Genomic DNA, 20,816 nt, shown 5'->3' with positions numbered 1-20,816 from the left:
TCTCAAATTCACAAGCTGTGAGATCATGACCTGAACTGAAGTCAGATGCTCAACCGACTGAGCCATCCAGGCACCCCGTCATAGACCCTGGGTCTGAAGTTCTCTCTTGTCCATCAAGAGAGCGAGGCACAGGATTGAAATGTGAGAGAGGCTAATGTCCAGGAGGAGACAAGAGCCCTGAGTAAGGGTCCTTGCTCCGTTTTTATCAGGATCAGAAGGCTTACAAGCATGATGGAGGTGCACAAAGAGACAATAAAACTGTGAACATTAACTCATGGGCGTGAGGGAAAGGGTGTGTTGAAGATATGGGGTGTTAGGGGTTTGTGTCAATACAAAACAAAATCCTGGAGCTGGGTGAAAGGTTGTTTACAGCAGACAGGAGGCACCACCTCTGTTTACCTAAACTGTCCTAGGGTACAAGAAAGACAAAGCATGTTACCTCAGGGTCAACAAGGCACCTTTCTTCTGCTAATTAGCTCCCCTCTGGGCACCTTGGCCCTGTTGTGGTCTATAGCCCTGTTTACCTGTTTACCTGTTTTGGTCCTTCCTTCCTGTGAAAGCAGCTTTCTGCTATCTACTAAGTTGGGGGGCATTTCCGCCCTGAATACCTAATCTTGTTTACCTCAACTTGTATGTGTTCATCCTGAGATTCCCTATTCCTATACCTTTGTCCTATACTGGGGACCTTTGCCCCGTTTACCTAATTTTATTTACCTAATCTTGTTTACCCAAACTTGGGTGTGTACATCCTATGACTTTCTAATTCTTTATGCCTTGTTAACCCATTGGTGCAAGTTCAGGGAATTCCTAAACTTATTCCCCCCAGCACCCCAACAATTTTAAAAATTGAGCTCAAAAAAGAGGATTCTCCTCTCTAAGCCTTGAGAAAGATTTTACCTACCTTAAGAAAGATTTCACTATGACCAAAAGGTCATAGTGAAGATCTGTTCAGTGAGATATATTCAAGGAGACCCAGTAATTTGTCTATAATAAGAAAGGGAAATCTACCGAAGTCCCATGGCTGCCTATGTTCCTTCACTTAGTGAATGTCTGACAAACAAGCGTGGCCCATGTTTATATCTCTGGAGCTATCTAAATCCTAGTGATATCATAATGGAAAACAAACTTGCAAAGACACACACAGACTCTGTCCTCAAAAAACACGTCATCCTATGAGCATTGCAGAATAGGGAGTGAACAATTCCAATACAGCATAGTATAAGCTATTATAGAAATAAATCTCGTGCTGTGGAAACACATTGACTATAGCACTGTCATGCAAGTTTTGCAAGGCACAGAACACACAAGCACAGTGTGGGATACAGAAGACCAGGACCCGATCATTTCCCTCCATAAGCTTATAAATGTGAGAGAGAAGACAAAGTCAGGAAGCAGTAAATAACAATTCTGGACAGGACAAGATTAAGTGTAAAAGGAGGGGGTCAGATCCTTTAAATGCAATATGAATTTAATAGAAAGGAGAGCCCTGGACTATTGTAAAATTTAAGAGAGGAAGCAGAACTTAAGAAATTTGGGATTGAGTCAGTAGGCTGCAGATGAGGACAATAAGGCCAATGGCTATGTATAGAATTATGAGGTCTCAGTTCCTGGCCACTAGGACACATAGAGTTGTTTTTATTTGGTAATTATTTTTATTTCATGCTGTTAAAACCATAAATAGCACTACCAGCTTGACTAACTAACATGAGGTATGTTCTAGGTATCAGTTAATGGACCCAATATTTGCAAGGACAAAATTCTCTTACAAATGATCCAAACTACAGGGATGGCATGCCATGTGTGTGTAATAGCCTTAATGTGTTTAGGAAAATATTATTGGATTAAAAACCAGACATTTTTAATTTAATAGAGCTACATATAGAGTCATAAATGACTCACCCAATTGCCTCTTCATGGCTCAGTGTTTATTTAACACCAATATAAAAATAGTAAAAATATCATACATAGACTTTAACCTAAGTGCTTTACAGATGGGCCTGAGAACCAGTTTTAAAGATGATATGGGGGAGACATCAGCGTCAAGATACTGAACACTTTGGAGGAAATCAAAGTGGGACAAGAGAGAGGAATTAGGATAAGGATGCAAGCAATTAAATAGTGTCGTACCCAATAGGGCATATGGGCTTAAATATGCTGCAGCTCCCTTTCCATCTGGATTTTAATAAGCTTTGAGTTATTGCCAATAAAATACCAAGGGGGCCTCTTCCGGCATTCATGGGCATCTGTCCACATGGTTCAAACAGGCAGCTGATGGGTTACAGTTGCCATTGAGGGCATGATCAAGAAGGAGGCCAGCATTTCAAAGTGGGCCAGGGCTTCACAAGCTACCTCTAGTGAGAGCTTTTAGCGGGGCTCTAGCCTCTATAAAAATTACTTGCCTGAGTATCGCTTAAAATAATTTTAAAGGATTATGAATTCCCTCTCATTTTTAAGTAGATGTGTTGATACATGTAAGTTTTCATCTAAATTTTGAGTGGGATGGAATGTATTTTTAATGAACTGTAAATATTGGTAATTTAACTAACACTCTTACCCACTCTCTTAATTTTATCTACAGAATCTAAATTCCAAAGTGATTTGATATGTGTCATTGTCTATTTCAGTAATACATGAATCAGCTTTGATAGATGATAGGACTTTTCTTATATTGATATTTCCAGAAATATGGTAGGACTTTTTCTTATAGTCGTATTTCCATTCCATTCCCCCAAGGGAATCTTATCTAAAGTGGTGATTCATCTAAAACGGTGATTTAAATTTGATTTCCATAATGACTAGGTTTTATTATTTCATTTGTGAATTATCGATATTTTAATTATTAAAATTATTTTGACATATTTTATTAAAGTCATGGACATGCCATTTTGATAGGACAGGTTTTTTTAAAAAATTGTCTTTTTAATGTTTATTTCGTTTTGAAAGAGAGAGAGAGATAGTGTGAGCAGGGGAGGGGCAGAGAGAGGGGGAGACACAGAATTTGAAGCAGGCTCCAGATTCTGAGCTGTCAGCACAGAGCCAGACATGGGCTTGAACCCACGAATGGTGAGATTATGACCTGAGCCAAAGTCGGACACTTAACCGACTGAGCCACCCAGGCACCCCCTGACAGGATGGTTTTTATCTTAAGTCCATTTTGACACTCTACTCCCACCAAGTCCTTTATCTTTTAAGCTTTTTATGTATGTATGGTTAACACTAATAAAAGCTTACAAATCAGACTCTCAGACCATCTCTAAACCCTACTCCACTCCTCATTTCTGATATTCAAGAGCGACCCCCGGTGCCTATCAGAGATGGAATGAAGATAGTGGTTTCAAACATTATTTGTTAAAAAGAAGATTTAAATAGTATGTCGGGGGCTTATGAAAAATATGTGAAAATGTGAAAAGACCAACATCAAACAGCATGTTTTGTCATAATGTCTTTTAACATCTGTGCAGACATTTTATCTGAATATAGAGCAGTAAATCTCATTTATCTGATTTTTGAGTTAGGCAATGATTCAAATTCAGTAGGCTTTCATTTTGATTCTAGCTTTGTCACTAATTAACTTGTTTGGGCTTCAGGTTTATTCATCTGGAGAGCGAAGCACTGAAGCTGCTGACATTGCTGATAAGCAGATATCATCTGTTCTGCTCACATATCATGAAGCCTAAGGTCCTATGGTCTAAGTTCAGCATGCACTAAGGCTCTCCTTCACCCTATTGTTCTAATCAACCTCCAACACTTTATAAATTAAATCCTACCTGGAATATTTTATTCTATTAACATATTGTATGCTCTATCACATTTTACAATATAGTATTGATAATAACTCCATTTATTCGCCAACAGGAGTTTTTCTGGATTAATGGGTAAGTCATGGGAACTCATGATATATAAACATACTGAAATAGTTCTCAAGGAGACCAGTTGGACCAGAAATTACCACAGCGGAAATAACAGGAAAAAAAAACTAGGGGTGTCTGGGTGACTCAGTTAGTGAAGCAGCTGACTTTGGATCAGGTCATAATTTAATGGTTTGTAGGTTCGAGCCCCTCATCACGCTCCACACTGACAGTGTGGAACCTGCCTGGGGTTCTCTCTCTCTCTTGCACTTTCCACCCTTCCCCTGCCCACATGCTCTCTATCTCTCAAAATAAATAAGTAAACTTGAAAAAAAACCTAGAAATGACTTAAAAGAGTAAATAGAAGAAACATCAAGATATTTTCAAATATTTGATAGGTTAGTATCCACAAAAGGGAGTAAAGTCAGAATTGAGGCAGAGACAAATGGGAACTTCAACTCCTAGAGCTTAAGCATGGTCCAAGATTGTTCTGTGCAAGATTTATAGCGTAAAGTACAGTAGCTCTAGGAGGAAAAACTGGGACTGCCTCAAAACCAGTCCGTTGGGCCTATTCCTTACCAGTTTATTCACACAACTTCCAATATCTCCATTATCACTGTGGTCAGGCAGCTCAACTGCCAGTAGAAATCCAGGTTCGGGATTAGTGCAACCCAAAGAATTTAGGATTTTTGTAGAGGTGATGTAAAATAATAACCTCATTTTTTTGAAAAAAATAGGTGTAAATGAAACAAGAAGTATTTATAAAAAATAAGCAGTTGGAAAATCATGGACATTAACACGGCCATCATTAAACAAAAGAATAGAATAGAATAGAATAGAATAGAATAGAATAGAATAGAAACAAACAATAGAATGGAATACTCTGAAATAAACATTTTCAAGGAGAGTCTGAGAATTAAAGTGTGGTACAGAAAAATTCACCCAAAATTGAGGACAGATAAAAAAGAAAGTTTTCTTATTTGAGCACAGATTTTTTTTTCAAATAATCATTCAAGAAATGAAGAGAGGATCATAGATAGATAGACAGACAGAAGGTAGTCAGGCTTTCATTAAAAAAAAAAGGACATGGTAGAAAAATAAGACTCATAAAACTCATTAATAATTACTAGAAATTTCCAGTGAGATTAGTATTATAAATTTAGGGCACTGTGGGGACTGCAGCACTACCTAAACACATTGAAATTCATTCTTTTTTAAAGCTGAGTAAAACCAAACCAAATAGGAATACTGGAAAGATGTAGCTGGTGGATTACCACTTTTCAAAACTTGCAACAAACACTCTTCTAAAGAATTAAAATGGAAAAGAAACCATACAAGCCCTACAAAGACTCACCATGACTAGTATGGTTATAGTTCAAGTAATTCAAACTTCATTTACTCTAAATATTAGTGTCTTGTTAGAATCATACATATGCCCAGGTACTGAGAGCCTTGTTATATATTGTAAATTATTACCTTGTTCATTTTGAAACACTGGGAATCTGTTCCAGCCATCATGGAGTTTATGTTATCAGCAGCAATGAACTATATGTATCCTAAATGCCCAGAAGTCTAGGATAGTCAATTTGTTAGCAAGGAAGCCCACACTAAATTAGATCTATGTTTCTCTACCCTGCCTCCATTACATAATGGAGGAACTTTAAAGAGCTCCTGGTCATGAACTCTGTTTAATAAAACAACGCTGAACTTTTGTTCCAACTCTCTTCATTCACGAATGTTATTTATGGTTTGTGCCACCAACACCAAAAAGATTGAGATTTATAGATTGCAATTTACATCATATTGATTCTATTTTCCGGTAGTTTAATTTTTCTCATGAAAAGGAGTAAAACCAGAGAAATGGTAGAGTTTTAATAGGAAATTTGGGCCAACCTCAAATCCCTAAATGACCTTCTAAACCAAAAGTATATTTTTGAACTCCTCATATGTGGGGTTCCAGATTAAGAGAATTCCATGCAATAGCTAAGGAACTGATTATTTTATACACATAAAATTGTTGATTAGTGATACATTTTGTGATTTTTCCCCCTTTTCTTTTAGCAGTAACTAGCTCATGTTCCTATAGTTCTATAAGAAAGAGGAAGGACTATAGTTTCAGTTCATGTCCAACAAATTACCAAGTTTTTTAAGAGTGGGAGACTTTTACTAAAACCAAAATGTTTGCGATGATAACCTACGGTTTTAAAGACTGAAATATAAATACTTCAGTTCATTTATTTGTAACTAATTTAGAAGATTTCTGAGAGGACTAGAGAAGAAAGGAATGTCTATGCCAACTTTTGTAGTTTTTTCCTAAAAATCAAGTGCACCGAACACTGTAAGCTACAGATTGTTAGTTGTAACTCTACACATATAAATTCTGAGTAAGTTCTAAATTTGGAGAACACAATTGTAGTTAAAAAACAAACAAAAAAATTAAAAAAAAAAACCACAAAAAAACAGAACCAAACAACCACCACCAACAACTCAGCAATGGTAAAATCTTCCCATCAGAGCTTAATGAATCCATTTTCCTTTTCAAATAGGATCACTCCTAACTTCATAGCTAGGAGAAGAATTTAGGGTCTGGGCAATTACCACTAGAGATTATAGTTTACTCACACTACTACATCTTATAATTCTTTAAAAGCATTAGCAATTGACCTGAATTAGGAACATGCGTGAGATGGAAACTCATTTCGTAGCTGCCATATTTCTAATAGGGCAAGAATTACCCAATAGGATTTATGTCTGGAGGATAAAGCATATTTGTCTGCATTTACATGCTAATAAAAAGAATGTGAACCCCTCACTGGAGGCATAGCACGGATAGGAGAAAGTGTGGATGAATACAGTCATGTGTATTAGTATGCAGATCCTTTGTCTTTTTAAAAAACTGATTTTCTTCCCAAGCAGAGCCACCCTGAAATCCGGGCTACTGTGGTCCATGCTGGCCTTGTGCTTCACGGCTCTGTGTAACACAAGCACCATGGGAGCACACGGGTGCCTCACCCAGAAGCAAGCACGAGTAGACAGCATTCTCTGAAGACCCGTGCTCATGACTAACCCCTTTCAGGTTCACCAAAACACGTTATCACATCTCTTACCCTCTGTTCTTGTATCTGAAGTCCACTGAGACCAAATGTATTGGTCTTTTGGTTTGGGCCACGGCCAACGTAAGAGGCCGATGCTGTTTCAGAGTAAGGACGGGGCTTGAATGGTAGAAATGCTTCATACACACAAAAGACAAATTAATTACCTCATCAAATTTCCCTTTTGAGATAGCATGAGAGCAATAAATTATTGGTTAGAGAATCTTTCTTCTTCCCCCAGTAATGCTGAGATACTATTTTCTGGCTTCTCACGTTTTAATTCATGACCCTGGAGATATTCATCACAGTTGTATAAATCTTAAAGTTATTACTTTTAAACTTCTGTTATCTACAGCTGAGACATAATTGTGAACCTTGAAAACTCTATTATCAAATAGACATGACATGCTAAATCCCAAGTTCTAGTTTATAAATTTAACATACATTTTCCAAATATAAATTTCAATTTCATCTGTTCAAGGAATTCTGACTCAAGTTGTGGTATTTCCTACTTATAAATTGCCTTTTGAATATTTCAGAAGAGAAATAATTTATGGAAATTCATTAGAAATTAATTTTACTTAAAATATATTTGGGATTTCATTGATGTAAGGCCATTACTAAAATAGTTGTTGAATAATTAAAATTAAAGCATCATTTTATATACTTTTACTACATTTATATTTAAGGTTTTAAATCCTATCTATCAATAGTGTACCAATTAGGTGAAAATACTGATTACATAAACATGATAACTGGTTCTACTAGAATGAAGGCAATAAAAATAAGTGTTATTAAAATATATAACCATCTATGGATTGTGTATATCTTTATTTCATTACTCATCCAAAGATTGCTGGCTTATGAACAGAATAGCAGGCATGCAGAGTAATAAGTAAATTCATTCATCTTTGGTATTTTGCCAAACTTTGGTCACTTAAAAGCTAAATCTTTGGGATGCCTGGGGGGCTCAGTCGGTTGAACGACGGGCTTCGGCTCAGGTCATGATCTCACGGTTTGTGAGTTCGAGCCCCGCGTCGGGCTCTGTGCTGACAGCTCGGAGACTGGAGCCTGCTTCCGATTCTGTGTCTCCCTCTCTCTCTGCTCCTCCCTTGCTCGTTCTCTGTCTCTCTCTCTCTCTCAAAAATAAATAAATAAACATTAAAAATAGTTAAAAGCTGAAGCTTTGAACATATTTTTCAATTTTATAATTACGAAGATATATTTGCCAAGAGTAGAGAATAGAGCAGATTTTATTTAACAGTCTGTTAGCTTGATATGTAACTTTTAAATATTTGACACATGGTATGTGGGTCTCTCTTTTTCCTCTTGGCAGGTCCACCTCCTGGACCTGCAAATGTTAGAAATGGGCTTGGTATCGAAGACACACTCTAGAGAGTAGGTCTAAGGATGCATGCTTGGAAACGTATAAGCCAGTTCTGGAACTGTGTCACGTGGCCAGGCAACGGGGGGACATGACAATCTTTCCACAAAATCATTAAGTATAAATAGGTTACATATTTTAGTTCATGCTGATTTAGCTTTTGGCAAATCAGAAAAATTCTTATACTACATTCTAGAATACACAAGTAGTGGGCAGTTCCATATTCTAGGAAAAACAAAATCCCAACGTTCTGTTTCGGATATACCGTTTGCTCCTCCAGAGTTACTGTTTATCGTTTGTCCAACTTGCTATATGCACTGCGAAGCAGATCCATGTAGACTATTGATGGATTGTGTTGATATCTGGTTTCTGATTGGGTTGGAGGTTATTGGACATGACAGTGAAGGGGACGTGAGGTCCACTGCTCTCTGTTTGGCATGTTCCTATAGGCCGGCAACATCTATCTACTGAAACCCACGGCTTCTTTAAGGAGCCCCACTTTATTCCTCTTGACGCAGGATCTGGTCATGGCTCTACCCCTTGCTCTTTTAATGTTTAGGTATTATGCTCATGGGTCCCTAGCAGTCCCTGGCCACTGCGGTACCCCTTGTTACTTTTTCTAAACCTGATTCACACATCTGCAGATAGTTCCCCTCCTACATTTCTTTTAAAGTTTTTATTTGTATTTATTTTTGAGAAGAAGCAGGGAAAGGGCAGAGAGAGAGGTAGGGAGTGAGAGAATCCCAAGCAGGCTCTGTGCTGAGAGCACAGAGCCCGACATGGGACTCAAACTCATGAACTGTGAGATCCTGACCCGAGCCACAGTCAAGAGTCAGAGGCTTAACCCACTGAACCACCAAGCACCCTTCCCGTCCTCCATTTTTAAATTAGTCTTCTAATTGCCCCGTCTGCATGTGCCAACTCTCCCATCAGCACCACGATTACTATTCAGTTGATCAACGTGGGTTGAGCTGTGTAGTTCCACTTACATGTGATTTTTGATAAATACAATACTGTAAATGTATTTTCTCTTCCTTATGATTTTTAACATTTTTTTCTCCAGCTTATTTTATCGTAAATATACAATATATAATGCAAATACAAAGTATGTCTTAGTCGACTGTTTATAAGTAAGGCTTCTGGTTAATATTAGTATATTAGTACTTAAAGTTTGGTTGTGGGGGCAAGAGTTATGCTTGGAAGTTTCACTGTGCCAGGGTTTGGTGCCCCTAATCCCCAGGTTATTCAGGGTCAGTTGTATTTTCTACTAGCATTTGTGTGACTTTGATAATTATACTTTAATTTTTGAGCCACAGTCCCTGTTCCAAGCAATAGATCATCAATGTTCGACAGAAACTTAGTTTAAGAACCAAAACGCTAATAGTCTCAATAGTATGTGCAACTTAAACACTGTCCCAGTTAGTTCTCTTTGGAGACGACCTCTAGCCCTGAAAACAGTGTCTGTTCATTATAGGCACTTCAATAATTATTGAATGACTGTCTAATCAATACTAAGGGACAGGATATGACCTCTCAGAGCCGATGGTAAAAGTTGCTTCCTTCCCTGAACTCGTTTCCTTCCCACATCTGAGTGTCTCTTTTTCGCCTTCTATACTTACATGAACATGGATGGTGAATGGAAAACCGGTAGAATGAGGACACAGTTAGTAGAAAGGAAGTTTAAAAGTTTTTCAAATAATATAACATCAAAATATTTGCGAAGTCCTCTGCCTTTGAGAGGCTAGGCCTTGACTGTCTCCCGACTTCCACACCACGGAGGTTTTTAAATAGTGTGCAAGTCTTACCTTCCCCAGTCTTAGTATCATTTCATTATAAATTAAGATGAGGCTAGTTCCTTTAGAGGAAAATTGATCTGGTGTCTGCTGCTCTTTCTTCAGTTGATTTTTTCCCATTGTCTTTTCATTTTTCTTGTTTGATATCGTTCCATATTTTAATGAGACACTTATATAATTCATATTACATAATTTATAGTTTCCTGGGTGATAGTCCCGTGCAACCACATTTTCCCATGAAGTTACACATTGTTCCTTATACTTCTTAAAAATATTTGCCAGTAGGTTTGCCACCATTCTTGTTCCTAAAATTTTATATTCTTTCGTGTACTAAAAGTGAAAAAAGATAGCAAGCCCACTTTTTGTATTACCTAAACCATTAGTTTCTTATGAGTTTCTTTCTCTTATACTCCTTACCTTTTTATTCTTATTTTCTTCCTAGTGTCCTCAGATAAATGCTTTTTATTTTGTGATTAATCGTGGAAATGACTTAATGCTATGAATTTTAACCTTGGCTGCAGTCCATGGTGTTCTAACTGCTGCTAATCACTAAATAGACTGTAATTGCCACTTTAACTTTCTCAGTCATCTGTGTTATTTACAAGTATTTTCTTATTTCTAAACGCTTGGAGAGAAGTTGTAACCTATTTATTATAAATGTCTAAGTATATTACATTTAATTTGAGAACACCGGTTACATGTTTGTTTTATTGAATGTATTGACATTTTTTTGGACCTTTAATGTGTTCACTTGATAAAATCCTATGGACATGATCAAACTAATATATGTAAAATTGGGCTTTTAAGATTACTCAGATATATATACATATACACACTCATACATATATCTGTACATGTGTGCGTCATGTTTATATATTTTATATACTACATCTGTTCTTTGTGGTTATGGGATCAAGGTTCTGTTTTCCTGATGGCTATAAACTGAGGGCCATTCCAAGCTTTGAGAAATGACTGCATTCTTTATTTATGGCTCCTTTCCTCCATTGTCAAAACCATCAGCATGGTTTGATGGGTCAAGTCAAACCAGGTCAAGTCCTTCCCATGCCACATCTTTTTTCTGACCACTAATGGGATGCACTTTGAAGACTGTTGTGATAAATGGGGCTCACTTGGATAATCCAGCAACATCTCTTCATCTGAAAGTTCATAACTTATAATCACATCTGCAAAGTCTTCTTAAAGTGCAGACATCTTTGGGGAGCCATTACTCTGTGTACCACAAGTGGATTGGTGTGAAGAGTAAAGCATTGGGCTACAGTAACTAATGGACTTTAATATTATGAAAATGTGTTTTCAGGACTATGACTTTTTTTAATGCAGAACTTAATTGTGAGGGTAACAGAACTGCAAGGATACTGAAATCACAAACCCCATAAGACCTCTATGCCAAGATCAGATCCTTGTAAGGAAAAGAGTGGGATTCTGAAAGCTGGGATGAAGAATATAAGAATTGGAGAATCACAAACACATTTCCTCTGAACTCTCCTAGATAGAAAAAGCAGCCCCTCTCCCTTCATAGAAGAAAGCAGCCTCCCCTTGCCAAAAGCAATGCAAAGATCTCACCTACAGTAGGTGCTTTGTAAGGGTATGCTTGCATTCCATCAAGTACTTTCCCACTTTCATTCATTGCCTCCAATAATTAGAGTTTGGTCTGAGCATAGCCCAAGGAGGGAAATGCAATCCTTGCTCTAGGAGGAAATGCATTATACAACAAAAGTATGACACAGGACTGGCAAACATGTGTTCACATGATACAGGAGTAATTAAGTGGCAATATATCTTGAGGATGCTGGATTGAGACCCAGGCAAAATACACGGTAGGTTAAGAGCTTATTAACATAGAAGTATTTTCCTGAGACTTCTAGTTCACATTCCGGGAATATATTTGGAAGCAGTACTAATTACCTGCTAGAACATCTCCTTGAAGCTGGACATTAGAAGGGTCGAAGATAAAGGGGATGGAGATACCAGTATGGCTATGATTAAAGAGGGTTCAGAAAGCTCAGGGAGGTAGATCTGTTAAAATGCATTTACAAGGTGAAGTGAGAGAACCACTACCTGACTAGGTTCTCTGGAGAACAAAAGGAGATTCCCTCTTCCTGAGGCAGGAGAATGTACTTGTGAGGGACCCCTGTATCTTTAAGCAGCTTGACGCTATGGCTTCTTTCCAGAGTTGGAAGTAAGAGATGCTAGGGATCTGGCCTCTTCACTATCAAAGGGGAGACACTCACAGAGGCAAAGTAGATGGTCCATGCAATGGGCAGTAAGGCCATCAGGTTATTTGACTCACAGGCATCTACAGTAGAGCATAATGTTCCAGAGTAAGATAGATGGACATCCTACTATATAAATTGTCTTATATAACCAGAAAAAAATCAAGAACTAATAAAGGAAAGGTCACTCTAACCTTTCTAGATCTAAGTCAGTGCATAGGCATTGAATTCATTGATCAGTCTCCGTGAAAGAAAATTTTAGATTTCTTAAAGCATGTTAGAAGCAAGGTTTGAATTGACCTTGGTGGTGGGAGACTCAAAACCCCATTATAGTCTTTTGTCAGAGTGAAGGCTAATGAATGCCAAGAAAAAAAAAATCTGTACTTGGTCCATCTGACAGTGAATCAAATGGATCCGAAGATTCATTCTGTGATTACTTTCCCTGTCCTCAAGTGCATATTTAGGATGGATCTACTTAGGTGCTGATAGACCCCCAACTTGTAGATTCAGAGCCCCTATGGTAGGAAGCATCAAGTGAAGTCCCTGAAACAACTTTTTCTCCCTGAGCTAAGACATTAAGTTGGTTGCAGTCTGAACAATAACTTCTCAAGGACTTAAATAAGATTGGTGATCCCTATTAGATCCCAGTTCAGTTCAGTAGTATAACACCTGTGGAAATCAAATAGATAGGATTATAATAGATCAACATGAATTTAACCAAAAGAAAGACTCATAGTTACAGGGTGGGGTGAGTTATCTTCACTGGAACAGATGAACACTTGGTATCCAGCTACTGGGAAAGTAAATGTGAATTCTTTAAAAAAGCCTTATTGATTCTGCTCTGTGATCAGTGATCTTGGTCATCTTGACTTTCTGCAGAACATCACGCTAACCAGTTGTATTGATAATGGCATACCACTTGAACCTGGTTAACATGGTTGAGTAGCCCTGGTAAAACACATGCCCCAAGAGACAGGAGGTAGATGCACAAATACTTAGGGAACCGCCTCATCAGGCCAATTGTCTGAATCATGTCGGATGTTCCTCCTTTCCCTTTTATGTAAATAACAAGTTGTACCTCGTAGCCTTGCCACTAAAAACAGGTACATATGTACCTAAATATGCAATATATCAACAATACATGATGATGTATTCTTGTGCATATAAAAATACAGTATAAGCAGTATTTGAACAGACATTAAACTTGCAACAGTGGTTATTTTGGTCCAATGGGAGCATTACCTTCATTTGGCAACTATATTGATTATTCTGTTTTAGGTATAGAAACAGTTTTTGTAGTAGACATTAAAAAAAGGTGAAAAAAAAACCCTCTAAGTTATTCTATTCCCTCAAACATTTCTTTTAGAATTAAATACAAAATTATCTCATTTTATTGTTTAAAAGTCTGGTAAAATTTGAATGATCAGCACCCAACAACTCCCTTAACTTTTCTCACCCATACTCCTGCCTTCAAACACACAAATGGCTCCTCATTTGTAATTTTCTTTGTTCTTATGATGATGAAGTTCTTTGGACAAGGGATCATCTTATGCATGGAACGACCACTCTTGCAAATCTAGACCCATTCATTTAGTCTATCCAGTGAAAGACTGTATTCTGCCCTAAATTTTTATTTTACATTCTACTAAAAACCATTCAATAAAAGTGTTCTAAATCTTGACTTGTGTTTCTTAAAGGTATCTAAATTATTTCAACGACCAAAGTAGTCCTTTAATAACACTGATGAATTAATTATATTTGCTCAAACTATACCCAAACTGGTGAGGATTTTGTCAAACGTTTTCCAGTATAGAGAAATTGGTTCCAGAACTCCTGTTAATGAGGTGCAAACTTTTTATGTATGTAGAGCATTGTTCTTCCGATCTTTATCCTGTTTAAGTCACACTTAGAAAACTCAGCCCTAATTTCCTCCCTTCAAAAGAGATTGTTGTTGTTGTTTCAATTTTTAGCTAATTTCCTTTATTTATACTGCTTTTGTCATGCGTCGATAATGTTGACCAACTTCAGATATTTACAGATTCGAAACAGCTGCAAACATATAATTAGATCTTATCAACTTTGGCCATATGTTTGTGAACAAAACTCTCTTCCCCTCTGTCACCAAAGAGCTAAAAACACTTAGGAATTTGGCAAGTTTACAAACTTCCGTATTCTTACTCTTTCTACTAGGATCCTAGATCTTAATGAGTTTCCTCAACCTAATCTATGTGAAATGTTAAGTCTAGGAACTGTCTTTCCAGAATTGTGTTACCCAACTACATAAACACTGTATGCCTGGTAGTTTCCTCCACATTAAACACCCTACCTAATACTACTGTATTTATGACAGTGAGGCTGGCCTGATAGTAATTTATAACAAGATCACCCACAGTCATCCATGACTCACTTCACAGGGAAAGGGGTCTCCTGCCTGAACACCAAATGAGTATACCTCAATGCCTCCCTTCCATTCTTGTTTGTCTTACTAGGCTTTTAAATTTTAGTTTGGATACTCTTCAGTTAGACTGTTATAGGTCACTTTCCCTTTAATGTTGTCAATACATAGAGTATATTTCGGGAGAACAGATTTTATAAGACTTAGCTACTTAATAAATTCCATTTTATTAGGGAAACTGCCATTTTCCTACCCACACCTCCTACTAGCAGATAACAACTCTGATTTTAATCAGGTCGCTTCTGCTGGGTACGTTTGTACTAACTGGTGTGAATCATTACTTTGTTCAAAGATTTTATTCCTTTTTTCCTGCTCAACAATCATCCCTTTAGCAAAACTGAGTCAGTTATGAGCCGCATTTGGAAGCAGGATAGAGATGCTTAATCCCTGGTTTCTCTAACTCTATAAAATCAGTAGCAAATGAAACTGCACAAGGAATGGAAATCACAGGAGAGATTACATAAAGAAGCACAGGGAAGCAATTTCAGAAACAAAGAGTTCAATCTGAATTCACATTAAAAATTTTCCAGATCAAAATTCTGCAACAAAATAACTCAGAATAGATGCATTGGATTATGTCAGCTGAAATTGCTCTTTTCATTAAAAAAAAAATGGCATATGATTTTGACCTGAGCAATAAATCTCACAGGAAGATGACAGATGTTAACATTAATAAAATGTTTGTTACAGGGAACTAAAAAAGAAATGGAAGAAAAACATGGAGAAGTACGGTAGCAAAGCTTATCTATAGAATTCAGAAATAATGTTTATATCAAATTTCCTGCCTGATTCCAGACAGATCACAGAGCCATGGCAATTAATAAGTGTTCATAGTTAAATGCAACCGTCATGTTATTAGTCAGTAGAGATATCAAGAAAGTAAACAAAAATCTTATAGCTCATTTCACCTTTAAGCCTGAATAAATTCATATTGTCTTTTTTCTTCCTGGGGGTGTGGGTGGGACAGAAGATGGGGAGCAGAGGAGAGATACTAGGTGGAGGCATACTTGAACAAAGCTGAATTTAGCTTATATTTTAATTCACATGTGTGGGTGCTCTTCTTCCGAGAAGACAGAATCCAAATACCTCCTGGGAAATTTTAGCCATAATGAAAGCAAGCAAGTTCTAGAACCACCAGAACAATTAAGTACCTCAACTGCTCATTTTCCATTCAAATACCTTAATGGAAAAAGGTGGATCTAATAGTTTTCTTTTTATGCTCTTTTCTCTTTTCCAGCACAATCCCTAAGTCAGTTGTTTTTCATTAGACCCTCCACTTCCTTCAGGACTCGACTGATAATGAGTTCTTTAAAGAGACACTGACTCCAAGTTGGACACGCTTCTGACATTTTCTTTACAAATAATATCATGACACTTCTTGATTCTTCCTAAGCAATTTCAGTACTTGGGACAGAAAGCTCTTGGCAAATTCAAAAGAGACTACAATTTAAAGGCAAATAGCATACAACAACAACAACAACAACAACAAAACAAAGCCTGAGGTAAAGAAGAGTCGGATGCTGATGTTTTTTTAAATTTTTTTATTTTTTGAATGTTTATTTATTTTTCAGAGAGAGAAAGACAGAGCGTGAGCAGGGGAGGAGCAGAGAGAGAGGGAGACACAGAATCTGAAGCAAGCCTCAGGCTCTGAACTGTCAGCAGAGAGCCCGATGCGGGGCTGGAACTCACGAACTGTGAGATCATGACCTGAGCTGAAGTCGGACGCTTAACCGACTGAGCCCCCCCAGGTGCCCCTCAGATGCTGATATTTTTATACAAATAGGTTGTGTATCTTAAGTTGCCTACCAGTAAAAGGACAGACTATGCATGTGTTGGAGATGACCGGTGCTAAGAAATATCCGGTTTCCCTCTCTCTTTGCTCTTGCATCTGGGTAGAGCCATTCGGCCAGTTCCAACCAGTGAATTGTGAAAGGAGGAGAAGCATGTTCCTTGCAGGCTGAGGCAGTGAAAATCCACATAAGACTACTCTGTTGGCATGCCCGCACTACAAGTCATGGTTTCCAGATATTAGACCCGCAAGCTGGGAACAGTCTGTTCTGTGACCCTCTTAGAAGGAAGTGCCCAAGAGAGCTGCTGGATCCAAAATGGCTTTACACTGATATTTTGGGGTTAGTACATTATTATCACAGCATGACCCAATCCCTCCTGACTTATTCAAAACACAAATATAAAATTATAATTAAATTCAGGAATATAATTAGTAAACAGCTATCCAATATGACCTGTTAAAAATAAATGTGCAAATTAAAATAAGCCATTTTAATTATTTAACACCTTTTGGGGGGAAAAAACCCTATAATACCCATATCTAACTAGGCATAGTAAAATAGACACTCATGGATTGCCACCAAAAATATAAATGAAATATTTTTGGATTTTTTTTATTAAAAGCATTCATAGTTTTGATCCAGTATGTAAACATTTGGTAATCAAGACAATAAAATCAAGAGGTAGAGAGAAAATTTTGTACGGATTATATTTCACATTGCAGTCAAAAAAGGAAACCATCTTAAATGTCAGGTAATGAAGGGTTTAAAAAAACCATAGTAAGTCAATTATGATTCATCTTAATCAGCCATTTAAATGGGGTTTGTGAAAGTCCTAGAATGTAAAAAAAAATTAATTTTAACTTATAATTCCTCATTTCTTTCTAAGTAACAATAAGTGAAAGGTTATGTTCTGGATAAGTCTATTTACATTAAGACTAATCAGATCACTCTGAACAGGAAAGAGGAAAGAGAGGTAGGAATGGTCACTAGGAAGAGGCTGGTGATAACATGGGCATTGCCCTGTTTGGGAAGGGGTAAAGGGAGAGAAGAGATTCTGAATGGCAAAGACAAGACTGAGGAAAGCAATGTGGAGGGAAATTGAAGCATCTGAAATGAATAGTACAGTGGAAATCCTTGCCTTTACCTGCAAAGTAAAACACTAAATTCTACCTTGCTTGCTTTTGTGTAAGTGGATTTGAGGGAGGGGGTGCAGGTAGCTTTGGGAGAGAGATGCTGAGGTTTAGATTTAGGTGGTAGAGATGTGAAGACAGCATGCACAGAATCTGATGAGTGTAATAGAATATAACATTGAAACAAGTCAGCATAAACTACATAAAACCAAATCACACAATAAAGAAAAACTGAAACTGTTTGGAGACTAAAGACTGGAATAAAATTTACCCCCCAAATGCAGATATGTCCCGATCACCTCTTGGAGGACTGAATCGTTTCAGTAGGGACACCATATGTGGGGCTGGGACACAGCCATGGTATGTAATCCTACCAAAAGAAACGGTAACCCAGATGATCTGGAAAGAAGACAAACAAAAATCTGCAAAGAAAGCTAAGAGTTGAGAATCAAAAAGTCCTATTCTATAGCCAAATCCAAAGACCAATTGGAATCACTCTGAGTGGGTTAGAAACTGGCCTGGAATCCGGCCTGCTCAGGTAGGGCAGCTCAGACTCAAGCAAGGACTTTCTGGATTGACCTTTCAAATGCCAGCAGGTGCTATACTGGATGGAAGATACGAGGGCTATATTGCTTGTTTTGGTGGAGGGCTATGGGTTCATTTTACTTGGGAACTACTTTTTGATACCTTTGGAGTATTCCCTAGTATAAAAGACAGCATTTTTATAATGGACTGTAATTTCAATATTCAGGTATGGGAGAACAGGGATAAGAAGAATAAAGAAAACAATGAACTTCAGGAGAGAACACTGAATCCATAACAATAAAAATATGTTCACCTTCCCCACTGTCCCCCATTTAAGAATGTGTTCCTCAAATATTTCAGCTTCAAATCCAAGATAGTCCTATTCAACCTTTGCCTTGAAAAGGTTTATAGTCCTCTTTTTTTCAAAAGCAATCAAAAAAAATTTTAAATAATGGGCAGTAAAACATATTTAAAGTAGGGCACTTAAATAGTCTTTGGTTGAGCTCAGAAAACACTGGCAAATGGATAAGTATGAAGATTTGTGTGTCTTCCCAGGTCACCCAGAAACTCCCTTTTCTCTGTCAATTTCCTTTTTTCATGAGAGGTGACCCCTCATGGACGGTGCTTTGCTTCGTGACCCAACCATAATTGAGTGGACCGCGGGCGACCTTGATCTAAACTGGGTCAGCCCACCTATCTCTGCACAGAATTTGGAAATTGGGACCTGAGAAGATGTCCACGATCTAGAATTATCCCAAGTAGAGAGACGAGAAAAGCCAACAGGAGTGACGAGAGAAGGGGGTGGAGAGAGAAAGAAGCTGACTCAGGAGAAGTAGCAGATTACACAAAGAGTATTTATAGGATTCTGCTGATATGCAATAATATCACCAATTCTGAGTTATCTGATTAACCCTTTTATGTATTATTGTTCAAGCAGACTCAAGTTGTTTCAGGTTAACTGCTGCCAAAATTTCCTAATCATGCAGAGACAGAGAGAATTCTATATGAACCTAGCATTGACCCTTGAACAACACGGCTTTGAACTCAACAGGTCCACCCATATGTGGAATTTTTTTTTTCGATAAATACAGCACAGTGATATAGATGTATTTTCTCTTGCTGTGATTTTTTTTTAAAAGAAGTTTATTGATTTATTTTGAGACAGAGAGAGAGAGAGAGAAAGAGAGTGAGGAAGGGGCAGAGAGGGAGGGAGAGAGAGAAACCCAAGCAGGCTCCATGCTGTCTAGAGCATGATGTGAAGCTCGATCTCACGAATTGTGAGACCATGACCTGGGCCAAAATCAAGAGCCGGACGATAAACTGACTGAGTCACTCGGGTGCCCCTTCCTTGTGATTTTCTTAATAACATTTGCTTTTCTCTAGCTTACTTTATTATAAGAATATATAATACACAGAACACACAAAATATGTGTAGGGTTAGGGTTCAGGTTAGGGTTAATCAATTGCTTATGTTACCAGTAATGTTTCCAGCCAATAGGAGGCTATCAGTAGTTAAGTTTTGAGGAAGTCAAAAATCATATGCAGATTTCTTCACTGCACAGGGGGTCAGCATCCCTAAGGCCTGTATTGCTCAGTGATCAACTATAGAGAGAAATAATTCTAATTTGATACTTACTTAAGTGGTAGCCTTTACACAAAAGAAAAATAATAGACCCAATGGTACTTCTCACCTCATACAAGGTAACAGGCAAATTAAATTTAATCAATATTGAGAGAAACCAAAAGTAAATAAGATAAATAAATGTTACACCATAGAATAAATTTATGGTTTGTTATCATAGTGTTTATTAAATAATAAAAGAAATTGGCAATGTAATTGTTCATTAATAAAATACTGGGTGTAAGCAATCACTTAAATATGTCAACAAATAAAAAAGCTTTCATTGATATTCAGTGGGTATTTTTAGAGCTTGTTTCTGTCTCTTACAGCATTTATATCTATTGCTTTGCTCATAACAGTGAGCATCCAATCTGTAATTTTCCTAAAGCACTAAATATTTTTAAAAAGCAAAACCAGATTTAATTATGCTTATTATACTGAACTTATTGAAGTAAGATCATCTGTATACAATTTAAAGTATCTGACAGGAAAGAAGCAGAATTGTTCTTAATTCTTATTAAATAGAAAGTTCCATTTCCTTTCAGTTATTTTACAACTGGAAGTTGGTACCTCTTAACCTCCTTTATCTGTTTCACCAGCCCCCTCCACCCACCACCCCTCTGGCAACCACCAGTTTGTTCTATTTGGTCTGGGTTTTTTGATTGTTTGTTTGTTCATTTTAACTGACACATATTTTGTGTGTTATATGTATTATATACTGTATTCTTACAGTAAAGCTAGCTAGAGGAAAGAAAACGGTAAAAAAATCACAAGAAAATATATTCACAATACTGTATCAGAAAAAAATATCAGCATATAAGTGGACCACACTGTTCAACAAAGGGCCCACTCTACTTAAATTTGAATTAAATCTGGCTAACATTCCTGTTGGACCAATTTTCCTTTGGTCCCATTAGGCAGAGAAAAGAAGAGGTTTCAGGAGA

This window comes from Acinonyx jubatus, chromosome E1 (assembly GCF_027475565.1).
Source record: "Acinonyx jubatus isolate Ajub_Pintada_27869175 chromosome E1, VMU_Ajub_asm_v1.0, whole genome shotgun sequence".
Classification (NCBI taxonomy): domain Eukaryota; kingdom Metazoa; phylum Chordata; class Mammalia; order Carnivora; family Felidae; genus Acinonyx; species Acinonyx jubatus.
This window is presented reverse-complemented; position numbering follows the sequence as displayed.